Raw genomic sequence first — 13,206 nt, forward strand, 5'->3', positions numbered from 1 at the left:
ACACTGATCATGCCATAACCACCATTTTGTTTTTTGTCCAAGCTGACATGTTCTTCTTAAACTAAGCTCCAACCAAACCTCAGTCCAAACAACCCTGAAAAACTTGCATAAAAACGTTCCTTTAAAATCTGCCAATTTTTTTTCCAAACGAGGCCAAAACCAATCCACAACCTAAATTTAACCTTAACCATCTCAAAGGGAGGCCTTAACCTTTACTTTAACCTTAACCCCAATCTTAACCCAAACCGCTATTGCTCAATTTTCCTGGCCAAAACGGCCATTTTGTCTCTTGACCAAACTGCTAGGTGGTTTGGTGGGGGTGACTGGGTAAGCAGTGTGCAATGGCGTCTCAACGAATGCCCTTTGTGCATATCGCCGCACATCTCTTATATAGGTGTAGGGGAGGCTAATTTTCGTTTCCCAGGAATGTGATGGAATTTCACAAAGGAAAAATGCTAATTTTGGCGTATTGGTTAAGGTTAGAGTTAGGGTGTGAGGTGGAAGAGAAAGAATAATTCTGGAGTGAGTTGGATAACATGGTGGAGAGTGTACCCAAGGAGGAGAGAGTGGTGATTGGAGCGGACTTCAGTGGACATGTTGGTGAAGGGAACAGAGGTGATGAGGAGGTGATGGATAGGTATGGTGTCAAGGAGAGAAATGTGGAAGGACGGATTGTGGTGGATTTTGTGAAAAGGATGGAAATGGCTGTGGTGAATACATATTTCAAGAAGAGGGAAAAACACAGAGTGATGTACAAGAGTGGAGGAAAGTGCACACAGATGGACTATATCTTATGTAGGAGGCACAATCTAAAAGGGATTGGAGACTGCAAGGTTGTGACAGGGGAGAACATAGCTAGGCAGCATCGGATGGTGGTCTGTAGGATGACTTTGGAGACCAAGAAGAGGAAGCAAGTGAAGGCAGAGCCGAAGATCAAATGGTGGAAGTTGAAGAAGGAAGACTTGTGTGGAGTTCAGGGTGGAGTTAAGACAGGCGCTGGGTGGTAGTGAAGAATTGCCGTATGGCTGGGCAGGCACTGCAGAAATAGTGAGGGAGACAGCTAGGAAGGTACTTGGTGTGTCATCAGGACAGAGGAAGAAAGACAAGGAGACTTGGTGGTGGAATGAGGAAGTACATCAAATTATACAGAGGAAGAGGTTGGCAAAGAAGAAGTGGCATAGACAGAGAGATGAAGAAAGTAGACAGGAGTACAAGGAGATACAGCGTGAAGCGAAGAGAGAGGTGGCAAAGGAAAAGGCGTATGGTGAGTTGTATGACAGGTTAGGCACTAAGGAAGGAGAAAAATACTTGTGCCGATTGGCTAAACAGAGAGACCGAGCTGGAAAGGATGTGCAGCAAGTTAGGGCGATCACGGATCGAGATGAAAATGTGCTGACAAGCGAGGACTGTGCTGAGAAGGTGGAAGGAGTACTTTGAGGGGTTGATGAATGAAGAAAATGAGAGAGAGAGAGAAGGTTAGATGGTGTGGGGATAGTGAATCAGGAAGTGCAGTGGATTAGCAAGGAGGAAGTGAGGGAAGCTATGAAGAGGATGAAGAGTGTAAAGGCAGTTGGACCTGATGACATACCTGTGGAGGCATGGATATGTTTAGGAGAGATGGCAGTGGGGTTTTTAACTAGATTGTTTAACACAATCTTGGAAAGCGAGAGGATACCTGAGGAGTGGATAAGAAGCATACTGATACCAATTTTTAAGAACAAGGGCGATGTGCAGAACTGTAGCAAGTACAGAGGTATAAAGTTGATCAACCACAGCATGAAGATATGGGAAGAGTAATAGAATCTAGGTTTAGAGGACAGGTAACAATTAGCGAGCAGCAGTATGATTTCATGCCACGAAAGAGCACCACAGATGCAATGTTTGCTTTGAGAATGTTGATTGAGAAGTATGGCCGAGACTGACGACGACTCCCAGAACTCCGGCAGCTTGAGAGAAACTGCATTAGTCATCATGTTCACGAAGAGTTGCCTCTGGAAACGTACAGTAGACAAATGTCGGGGTCACCAATGTAGGAACTGCAGAAAAGCAGAGACAGACAATTTCTCTCATTGACTACACGAACGCTTGTCTTTTGCTGTGTCCCAATTCAGGGTCTGCATCCTTCGGAGGGTGCATTCTTCGGCCGATTAAGTCATGGCGCTGCGCGAAGGCTGTCCCAATTCGCAGGCTCCGTCAGATGCAGCCCACAAATACGGCCTTCTTTTCCCTCTTTTCGAAGGATGCACCGCTACTATCCTTCGCGGACTTCCATATCCCAAGATTCTTTGCGCGCCGCTGCTCCGTCCGTTCTCCCCAAAAAAACAAAAAAAATGGACGGTGGACAAATGTCTATTCAAAGCACCGAGCAAGATTTCACTTATAAATCTAAGTATTGGGTTTCTACTCATTTGAACATCTAACACCAGATATGTTAAACTTCAGGGGACCTTAAAACCTCAAAATTTCTGTTAAAATACGTGGCGTTAGATGGAGAGGCTCTTCTCCCTGCTGTTGGATGGAGAGGCTCTTCTCCCTGCTCGAGAGGATGATAGAGAGGCGTTGATTTATCTTTGTGTGTGTATTAATTGTTATGAATAAGTTTATTGTGCAAAATGTTAGATGTTTTATAAATTAAAATATTGTTACTTTGTTATATGTGTTATCTATTCTTTTTACTATTTACAACTAAAGTACAACCATTTATAAAAGGGTTAACACACATTTCACAGACAGCAAAGGACTGATTTATTTTATTTTATTTTAATTAACAATTAAGCGACAGTCTTAAAATTTCCAACTATTTACAAATTAGAGAAAAAATTGCTATTTACAAATTAAATATTTAAAATTACATATAATTAACATGATTAGCTGAGCAGGAGTCCCTGGCGGTGCTGCTGGGCTGGATGGAATGCCACAAGAAAGACCCTGGTGTCTTCTGGCTGCCAGTGGGACTCATCAAGGGCGGTCCCCAGAGTTTGTTTGGTGGTGCATATCTCCACTGTCCACCACATCATCCATCTACCTATCTAATAATAACATTACCGTAGGTTAAAATAATAGGCTTACCTCTCCTTGGTCCTCTTGCAGCCGGATATAAATCAGCTGCTGGCTACGACGGCGGCACATCTCCTCTTCCTCCAGCATGAGGTAAATTTAAAAAAAAAAACACAAAAGCGGCAGCTCTGGCTCCATAATTTTTCAGTAGTAACTTCCAAGAGTAATCGTGACCTAAGGATAAGGTGACGCAACCGGGAAATCCACCGAAGTCTAGACCATCCCATTTAACAACCGTTGACGCGGTATACGGAGGAGCCTCCGGAGGATTCGGCTTCATAGACCGCGAAGGCTGCACCCTCTAAAGGATGCAGACCCTGAATTGGGACACAGCATTTTATTCTCCATATACAAAACCAACAGCCCGAGCAACATGGCGCTGCCTCAACCAATCATCGTCGTAGCTCACCCTGTCAACCCGGAAAAACTTGCTTAAAGCGACCAGAACCGTTTATGGTGAATTATTTTCAGAGTCCGCTACACGTTACTCATAAACTGTATTCCTGTCTAGATACGTCGGTAGGTAATTGCAAAAGTCAGTAAATATTGTATATTTCCTGTATGTAACTTGTATATAACTTTTGTGCAGAGAAGATAACGTTCAGAGACTGTTGTAACCAGCTACCTAATAACATTGGCAACATATTTTGACATCAATTTACACGCGGAACCGGTTTTACTGTATGATGGTATATATTATTTTAATTAAATGCAGGCAAATATTCTTTATGTTGCTTTTTAGTTGATAGTTTACCATTTACACTGTTCACCTCCATGGGTGCAGCCATTGTTGTGTGACATCAGACAACTGCTTCTCCGCGAAGTCGGGGTAGATGGATTTGCCTCGAGTTTACAAGTAGGAACTCTGACTTTGAGTGGCGTTCCATTGTATTTTTTGTAGTAGGAGGTCGGAAAATCTCGATTTCTGAGTTGTATGGAACGCAGCGTTAGACTGCAGTTGCAAATTCTGACCAGGGTGCCACTACTAAGTTATCACGTGGACTTTTAACATCCAGGTGTGCTCTCAAACTTTCCTTGAGCAAGTCAGCACACCCCCATGCCCAGAACTCATTGGAATTTGCTGTGAGTGAGGGTGTCATTAGAAATGCCTGAAATTCTAAATACGTGGGATGTGAATATGAATAACAGCTGAGTTTCACTGACTGCGATGTGTCACTCCGCAGGCTCAGAGAGTACCTGCCTCTAAAAGTTGTGCAAGGAGGATTGCAAGACCAGGAGGTAAGTAACACACCTGTTCTCTTTTAGACCTGTGAAACCTACTGTGTGTCTCTGTGACCTAATGCACTATGTCTTCATTCTGGTGTGGCTTTTTTTTCTTTTTTCAATCCTCGGCACTGGTTCTCAAAGAGACTCCGGTGAAATGGACGCCCCAGAGAGTCCCGGTTACCAGGACCCAGCCAATGTCGTCTCTGACCAGCACACATGTATGTCTATATCTAAATGTTGTCTAGGTTTAAAGACCTAGGGCTGTTGATTGATTAAAAAAAAAGCAACAAAAAACCCACACAATTTGCTATGATCAGTCGCGATTAATCGCTTTTTTTCTTTTTAAGACTGAAGCTTGTACTAATGGATATTTAAATATAAAATCGCGGAATTAATGTTGAATCACCACGAAGTATATTCAAATTCAAATACTATTGTTTAATAGCATCTTTTTAACTTTGAACACATATTCTCTTCTGTGATCTACAGATTTCCAGTAAAACCATCAAGGCCATCAAAATTGACTGTCAGGTTGAAATTTCTTAGATGCACTGACAAAAATAATAACAAAACCCAGGCCTATATGTTAAAGTACCTGTTGAATTTCGAAACCATCAAGACCATTAACATTAGATATCAGCTTAGAGGGCTATACTTCATTGTATGTGCTAATATAAATGGTAATTAACAACAAAAATGTGTTCCATGTTCAAGTGCCAGTTGAATTTAAAGTGTCATTAATTCACGACATTCATTATGTGTTCATCACAGAACCCCATAAAAGGCCCCAATGGCACAGCATAGTAGAATATCTAATATTCTCCATGAGGGGATGAGGGCTGGAAACAAATAAAAGCTTGGACATACTTCCTGTGTTCTGCATCCGCAGAAAGCTGCGGACTTGTATCGGTTGTGTGGACGCGCATGCAGTTCCATTCATACTACAATTGAGGGTCCATATCGGTCTGGCATTCTATGCGTGCACATTTCCTGATCCACACCCCAGCCAGGAGCACAGTAGGGGAAAAAGAAAGCTCTCCCTGCGCCGACAAGCAGGAGGGAGAGTGCACAACCGAAGCCCCTGATATCAAGAACACTCAGTACAGAGTGAGTCATGGAAAAACGGGAGACATCCCGCAAGTGAAAACGAATGAAAGAACAGGAAGAAGACCAAGAAGACCCAGTGCAAATGTCTTCCACTGTCATTGCTGCGTGCAAAGCCCTGGAAGATGAAACTCTTCTCGTGACATGCGCTCTGATTCACTCTGGGGATCCATCCCGAAAGAGAGATATGCCTGTGACACTGCCTCACACAGCTGCCACAGGAAGTAAACAAAATGTAGCTGTTAATTGAGTTTTGTTTTTTGTTACTTTTTAAATATTTCAAATTAATCGCAAAAATTAACATGTTAATTTTGACAGCACTATTAAAGTCCATGTAAAGCAATAATAAATATGTATTGTGGGTTTGTTACACCACAGATAAATATGTTATTAACCACTCAGCCAAATTTGAATGATTAAAAAAATTGTCAGATAAAATTAGCTTTCAAAATCAGGGAAAAAAGCAGTATTCTGTGCTCTGAAATGCTGTGGGTGTGTCAGCTGAAGGTGCAGGAAGGCTTTCTGCCAGAAAGCCTCAGGGCTTTCTGGCCTTTCTGCACTGAAGGCAAACTTCTCCCACAAACCCACCTGACAATGTGTGAAGCGGGTTTGGCTCATGCTGTGGCTGGGGGAGCAGTTGCCTGCCTTTCTCCGCCACTGGAAAATATGTTCCGCGGCCCATCTCACAGGACCCGCTTCCATCTGCGGCGCGGCAATCAGGGCATCTTCGTAGGGTGGTATCTAACATCATGCCAGAAGGCGGGCTGATGGAGGGGACTAGGTATGGTGTGCAGCAGCGACTCTGTAGGCACACTGGGCCCTTCTCGTGGATCTCCACACATCTCTTATGTAGTTGTAGGGGAGGGGTGCAGTGCATCATTCAGCCATGATTTTCAACCCTGCCCTAAAAATCTTAACAACAGTGGTGAAAAATTGGTCTAAATCCACTATCCAGTTCTACATAGTGCCCGGTCTTGTCACATGTTTTCATCAATTATTTTCCAACATTTATGGTTTTTAGAAACAGATCTCTGAATTTCCTTTACACATTCTTTAAAACAAGCTGTGCGTCTATTCTTAAATTTACAGTGCTATCTGGCCGACAGTGGCAATCACCCCTTTGTCTTTTTACACCTTTAGCAGGAGAGTCTTCTGGCCTCTGCACTCAGAATGCCTTACATCGCCAACTCCATGCAAATGGTACCTGAGGGCGGCAACACAGACCTACTGCCACCCAAGGAGGTGAGAAGAAAGAATGGGAGTGTTTATGATATGAAACAACCAACTGTATATAGGGTTTTCTATGGGATTTTCTGAAATATGATAGTCAGAATATTGATAATACACTGATATGATAATGCTGACAAATGATAATCCTACGGAAGTCTTGTCTTAATGCATATTCAATAATCCAGGTAAGAAAATCAAAGACAGTTGAATCAGTTCATCTGGATACGTTTATTGACGGATACATTTCGTCACTCAACTAAGTGACGACTAAGTCAAGTGACAACTAAGTCACTTAGTTGAGTGATGAAACATATCTGTCAATAAACGTTGTATCCAGATGAACTGATTCAAACTTCTTTGACTATTGAAGTCTTGCGTTAAGGGTCTACACAGCACTAAAACAACCTATTTTCATTGAATACTGATGTACTTGGACACATCCAGTGCAATCTATACGATCTATATGCACAGCAGTCAATTTCTGCTAAGTGCTGCTTCTGTGGTTATAACTGCATTATTACAACCATGGATTGTTATAGCCTTGACTATATGATGTGATACGAGTCACACAGCCCCAGCTACGCCCGTCCACCTTCTACTATAAACAAAAACAATTAAAATTCTTCCATTTAGGGGGGTGAGAGAGAGAGAGGATACATTTATCGAGAGAAACAGACCAAAGTTGCATATTTTTGTAGTTTGAGTTTCGATAGCTTTGTTTTGTTTTTGGATCCCCCCCCCCTTTTTTTTCCTTCCCAATTGTATTCGGCCAATTATCCTATTTTCCGAGCTGTCCTGGTCACTGCTCCACCCCCTCTGCCGAACCAGGGAGGGCTGCAGACTACCACATGCTTCCTCCGATACATGTGGAGTCACCAGCCGCTTCTTTTCACCCGACAATGAGGAGTTTCGCCAGGGGGACGTAGCACGTGGGAGGATCACGTCATTCCCCCCAATTCCCCCTCCCCCCTGAACAGGTGCCTTGAATGACCAGAGGAGGCGCTAGTGCAGCGACCAGGACACATACCCACATCCAGCTTCCCAACCGCAGACACGGCCAATTGTGTCTGTAAGGACGCCCAACCAAGCCTGAGGTAACATGGGGATTCGAACCGGCGATCCCAATGTTGGTAGGCAATGGAATAGACCGCTACGCTACCCGGACACCAATTTTCTATAGCTTTTGATAGATCGCTGATCAGTGCTGTCACTTCCCACCATGGTTGCTGTTGACTCGAATGTTGCCCAGAGTAGACTGAGCTTTTCTCAAGGGTAACAAAAAACCATGGGGCATGATTTGATAGAATAGAATAGAATAGAATAGAGCTTTATTTGTCATTGTAAAAATACAACGAAATTTGAAAGTGCAGTTCTTATCAGTGCAAAGATCAGTATAAAAAGATTTTTTATATTTTATTTTCAGTCTTTTGGTTTTATATTCAAGACACACACAAAATAAAACAAAACAAAACAAGACAAAAAATAACAGACAAAAAACAAAAACAACAAAAAGGAGGAAAAAAAGCTGCCAGACATATATAAGTATATAACTGTTCACTACAGTTTTCAAGAAATCACACAGGTATTACAAGAGTACAGGTAAAAGGTAAAGAGTATCGGGTTGCATCACTACAGACTGTAATTAAAAATTATTTTTCTTTTAGATAATCAATGAATGGACCCCATATGCTCAGAAACCTATTGGGTGCTTTAGATTTATGGAAGCGTATTCTCTCCATCTGTATGATTATTATAATTTCATTGAGCCATTTCTGAAAGCAGGGGGGCGTAGGTGATTTCCAATCTGTTAGGATCATTTTCTTGGCAGCTACCATGCAAACCATCAATGCCGATTGTTCCTCAGATGTATAGCTTAAAGCAGACTCCGAGCATCCAAAGAGTGCCAGCTCTGGATCAGGAGGAATGTCCCTTTCATAGACTCTGGAGAACCACTGGAATATTTCACACCCAAATTTGTATAAGTGAGGACAGAGCCAGAAAAGATGCGCGAGAGAACCTTCTTCAATTTTGCATCTATCACATAGTAGAGAAATGGACGGGTAAATTTTGTGTAGTTTGGTCTTTGAATAGTGGAGTCTATGGATGACTTTGAATTGGATCAGTTTATATCTGACATTGATCAAGCAAGTTTGGATTCTAGTCAAACCTTCATTCCAAATGTCGTCAGACACTTCAAGATTCAGCTCAGTGGACCAGGCTTCCTTCAGATGGTTAGTAGATATAGAGGTGGTAAACAGACACACAAAGCGAGATATCAGATGTTTGGAATCCGGAGGAAGCTGCAGGAGGTCATAGAATGGGCAACTCTCTGGCCTGTTTTCAAAATTTGGAATTTTGTCTGAAATAATGCCTAATTTGGCAATAACGAAAGAAGTGAGCGTTAGGGATGTTAAATTTTGTTTTCAGCTGATTAAGTGATGCAGACTTTTTATCTATATATAAATCTCTGAGGGTCGCAATACCCCTGTCTCTCCAGACAGTAAATGCCCCATCTGTCTGAGATGGCAAAAAGGAATGGTTATTACATATAGGAGTGTATATTGAGACATTAGGCAGTTTGTTAACACTTCTGATTTGATTCAGAATCCTAAGAGAGTTTCTTAGAATAAAATTATTACCAATCAATTTATCAGGGGATTCGGTCTTGGAAAAAAGTAGAGTACAAAGGGAAGACTACTACTGCTGTAGTTTCAGTGCTTATCCACAAGGGAGAGTTGTCTCCTTTCTGAGATGTCTTATCTGGGAATCCTCATTGCCAGTAAGTCAAAGCCCTTGCATTGGCTGCCCAATAATAGTTCTTAAATACAGGAAGGCCCAAGCCTCCCTCCTTTATTGGCTTTTGAAGATGTGCTTTAGCTATGCGATGAGCTTTGGATCCCCAAACAAATGGAAAGATAACAGAGTCCAGTTTCTTAAAAAATGATGACGTCAGAAAGATTGGCAGATTCTGAAATGGGTACAAAAATCTGGGGAGAGACACCATCTTAATTGCGCTAATACACCCCACCATAGACAATGGCAAAATCCTCCACTTCTCTTCTATGTTCAATTTGAGTTTTGTGAGCATATCGGCATAATTGAGTTTAAATAACAGTTTGGGATTTCGTTGTATTATAAGCCCTAGATATGTCACATGATCATATTTTAATTTAAATGGTAGAGTGTTAAGGAAATCTGAATCTATACTGTCCAATAGTGGCATGAACTCACTCTTACCCCAATTAATTGTGTAACCAGAGAGTTTGCCAAATAATTTAACAAGATCTAACAAGGGAGGAACAGAGGCTTCTGGGTCGGTGAGATATATCAATGTATCATCGGCATAAAGGCTCACACGGCTTTCCAGATCTCCTATCTGAATGCCTCTGATGCTGGAATGATTCCTAATTCCTATTGCAAGGGGCGCAAGGGCAACATCGAAAAGTAAGGGAGATAGAGGATCCCCCTGTCTGACCCCATGTTGTAGGTCAAAAGACCCAGATCTATCACTATTGTTGAGGATAGAGGATGATGGGCAGAGATACAGCATTTTGACCCATGCAAGAAAGGAATCCCCAAACCCAAATCTTTGAACTGTTTCAAACATGTAGGTCCACTCTATCTGTTCAAATGCCTTTTCGGCGTCGAGGGACAAGATAGCCGCTCCAGAGTCCCCGACCTGGTTGGTATATAAATTAGTCAGAACCCTATGAACATTGCAAAATGACAATTACCTGGGATAAACCCGGTTTGGTCAGGGTGTATAATTGATGAAATATGCCCCCCCAATGTGTTAGCTAGTATTTGCCTCGTATAGGGACTAAGGCAATCTGTTATTTTTAATGGAGTCGTTAATCATCCGGAGTAAAAGTTGGGCAAGTGTCTTATGAAATGCCTTGTAAAATTCACAACCAAACCCATCCGGGTCTGGCGCTTTACCAGAGGGAAACGCCTTAACTGCCTCTATTAATTTGCTCTCTGAAAAAGTTGAATCTAATTCTAACCTAGCTGACTCATCCAGTTTTGGCAAATTAAGAGTCGAAGAAGCCGGCAAAGTCTGCACTAATGGCCTGAGACTTAGCGGTGTATAATCCTGAATAAAATTCTTTAAATCGGTTGTTTATTTCTCTATGGTTAATTAACAAATCACCTGTTTTGGATTTAATTTTGTGAATTGCATGGCTCACCTGCACCCCCTTTAATTGTCTGGCCAACGGTCTCTCCGGTTTGTCGCCCAACTCAAAATGTCTCTGTCTGAGGTTGAGTAAGAGTTTGCTGATGTTTCCACTGAGAATACGGTTCCACTCATATTTTAACTTCAACATCTTATTGTAATCTTCTTGTAGAAGACAGTTCCTGTAGGACTGTTCAAACATTGGGAGTATATTTTCAGTCTCCACCAACCGATGACGCTGTTCCCTTTTTTTTTTTTTTTTGGAGGCTTCAAATGAAATTATATACCCCTCATTACTGCTTTGAGGGTCTCCCAGAGTATGGAATCTGACACCTCCGCAGTATCAGAATAAAAAGAATTTAAAACATAAAACACACACACATTCATTTCTTCATTCTACTGGACACCAACATATTGCACAAAAAGTGAGGAATCAAGACTTAGTAGTTTTTAGTGCGGTTATGGCTCGGGGATAGAAGCTGTTCTTTAGTCTGTTTGTCTGAGCTCTTATTGGCCTGTAACGTCTGCCCAAGGGCAGAAGTTCAAAAAGATGGTGTCCTGGGTGGGATGGGTCCTCGAGGATGCCATGGGCTTTTTTGGGACAGTGGGAACTGTATAGGTCTTCCAGGGAAGGGAGTGGGCATCCTATGATCTTCTGGGTGGTGGTGATTACCCTCTGGAGCGCTTTCCTCTCTGCTACTGTGCAGCTGGCAAACCAGACACAGATGCAGTAGGTCAGTATGCTCTCGATGGAGCAGCGGTAGAAGGACACAAGCAGTGAGGTGGTAAGGTGGTTCTTCCTGAGGATCCTCAGGAAGTAAAGTCTCTACTGTGCCTTCTTAACCAGCACTGTGGTGTTAATGCTCCAGGTCAAGCCCTCCTCTATGTGTATGCCCAGAAACAGGAAGTCCGAGACACTCCACACAGTCCCCGCCAATGAAAAGTGGATGATAGTCTGTTTTGTTCCTCCTGTAGTCTATAATCAGCTCCTTTGTCTTGGAAGTGTTGAGGATCAGGTTATTTTCCCTGCACCACACAGACAGCCGCTCCACCTCATCCCGGTATGCAGACTCATCCCCCCCAGAGACGAGCCCCACCACCGTAGTGTCGTCTGCAAACTTGACAATGGTGTTGCTGGAGTGAGCGGGGGTGCAGTTGTGTGTGTACAGGGTGTAGAGCAGGGGGCTCAGCACACAGCCCTGTGGGGAGCTGGTGCTGAGGCTGAGGACTGAGGAGATGTGGGGGCCTATTCTGACCCCCTGGGGGCACTCAGACAGGAAGTCCTTAATCCAGAGGCAGATGGAATAAGCAAGGCCCAGTTCTGTCAGTTTGGTCACCAGTATGTGGGGGAGGATGGTGTTGAATGCGGAGCTGAAGTCCACAAAGAGCAGCCTGGCGTAGCTTCCCTGCGGGTCCTCCCTATAGTCCCCGGGTCCTATAGTCCCCGGGTCCTATGTTCCCCGCTTTGTATGAGACCGGGGAATATCGGACCTTTTTGTATACAGAGGGCCCTATATTCCCCACTTTTCCCCAAAAGGGTCCTATGTTCCCCGTTTTGTATGTGCAGGGGAACATAGGACCTTTCTTTATAAAAAGGGTCCTATGTTCCCCTAGGGCACCCGGGGAACATAGGACCCTTTTTATAAAGAAAGGTCCTATGTTCCCCGGTCAGCAGGTTTGACGCTGTTTGGCGCAAAAAGTGCATTTTCAATAATGCATTATTTAGGGCAGATTATTAAGAAGACAATGAATCATACGATTTCTATTTTTATATCACAAAAACGAATTCACAAAGTCCAGGTTGGCTAAAGTATGTGGAAACTTTCGACACTACACCAATTTCAATTTATTAGGCTATAGCCTACATTTGGGCGCATAACCCACCCCGGTAGTTCTCTCATATTTATGCGCGAAATGTGTCACTTACCGAGGAAAATGCGCCTCGCCGAGTAGGTGAGCTGGCTCGTCTGTGTCTGAATGTAATATAGTAAGCCTGTGTTCCTTGGGCAATTGTACCCGGGCGTAGCTCAGTCGGTAGAGCTCTCGCCTATGGCTCGCAAGGTCGTGAGTTCGATCCCGGGTGCCGCCAACTCAGCGTATGAGTAGCACATTGTGCGAGAAGTGCTGGGAGCTGAGGATAAGTGTTGTGTTCCGTCCTTAGCAGTCCATCTCCCAGAGGTCTAGCGCATTGTACCAGGGATAGACTCCTGCAAAAGCTGGCTGATATCGACAATAGGCCAATTCCGACCCACTTCTATGTTCGCTAGAAAGCCGTCGTTCCCATCATAACCACACCAGCTTATTGGGAAAAGCATCTGACAGATATTAGATAGAAACCATCTGCTCAGTAAGGCCCTTTAAGCATCATAATTGTAATGATAATAATAATAACATAATAATAATGACAATAATAA

Source organism: Lampris incognitus, chromosome 2 (assembly GCF_029633865.1).
Source record: "Lampris incognitus isolate fLamInc1 chromosome 2, fLamInc1.hap2, whole genome shotgun sequence".
Classification (NCBI taxonomy): domain Eukaryota; kingdom Metazoa; phylum Chordata; class Actinopteri; order Lampriformes; family Lampridae; genus Lampris; species Lampris incognitus.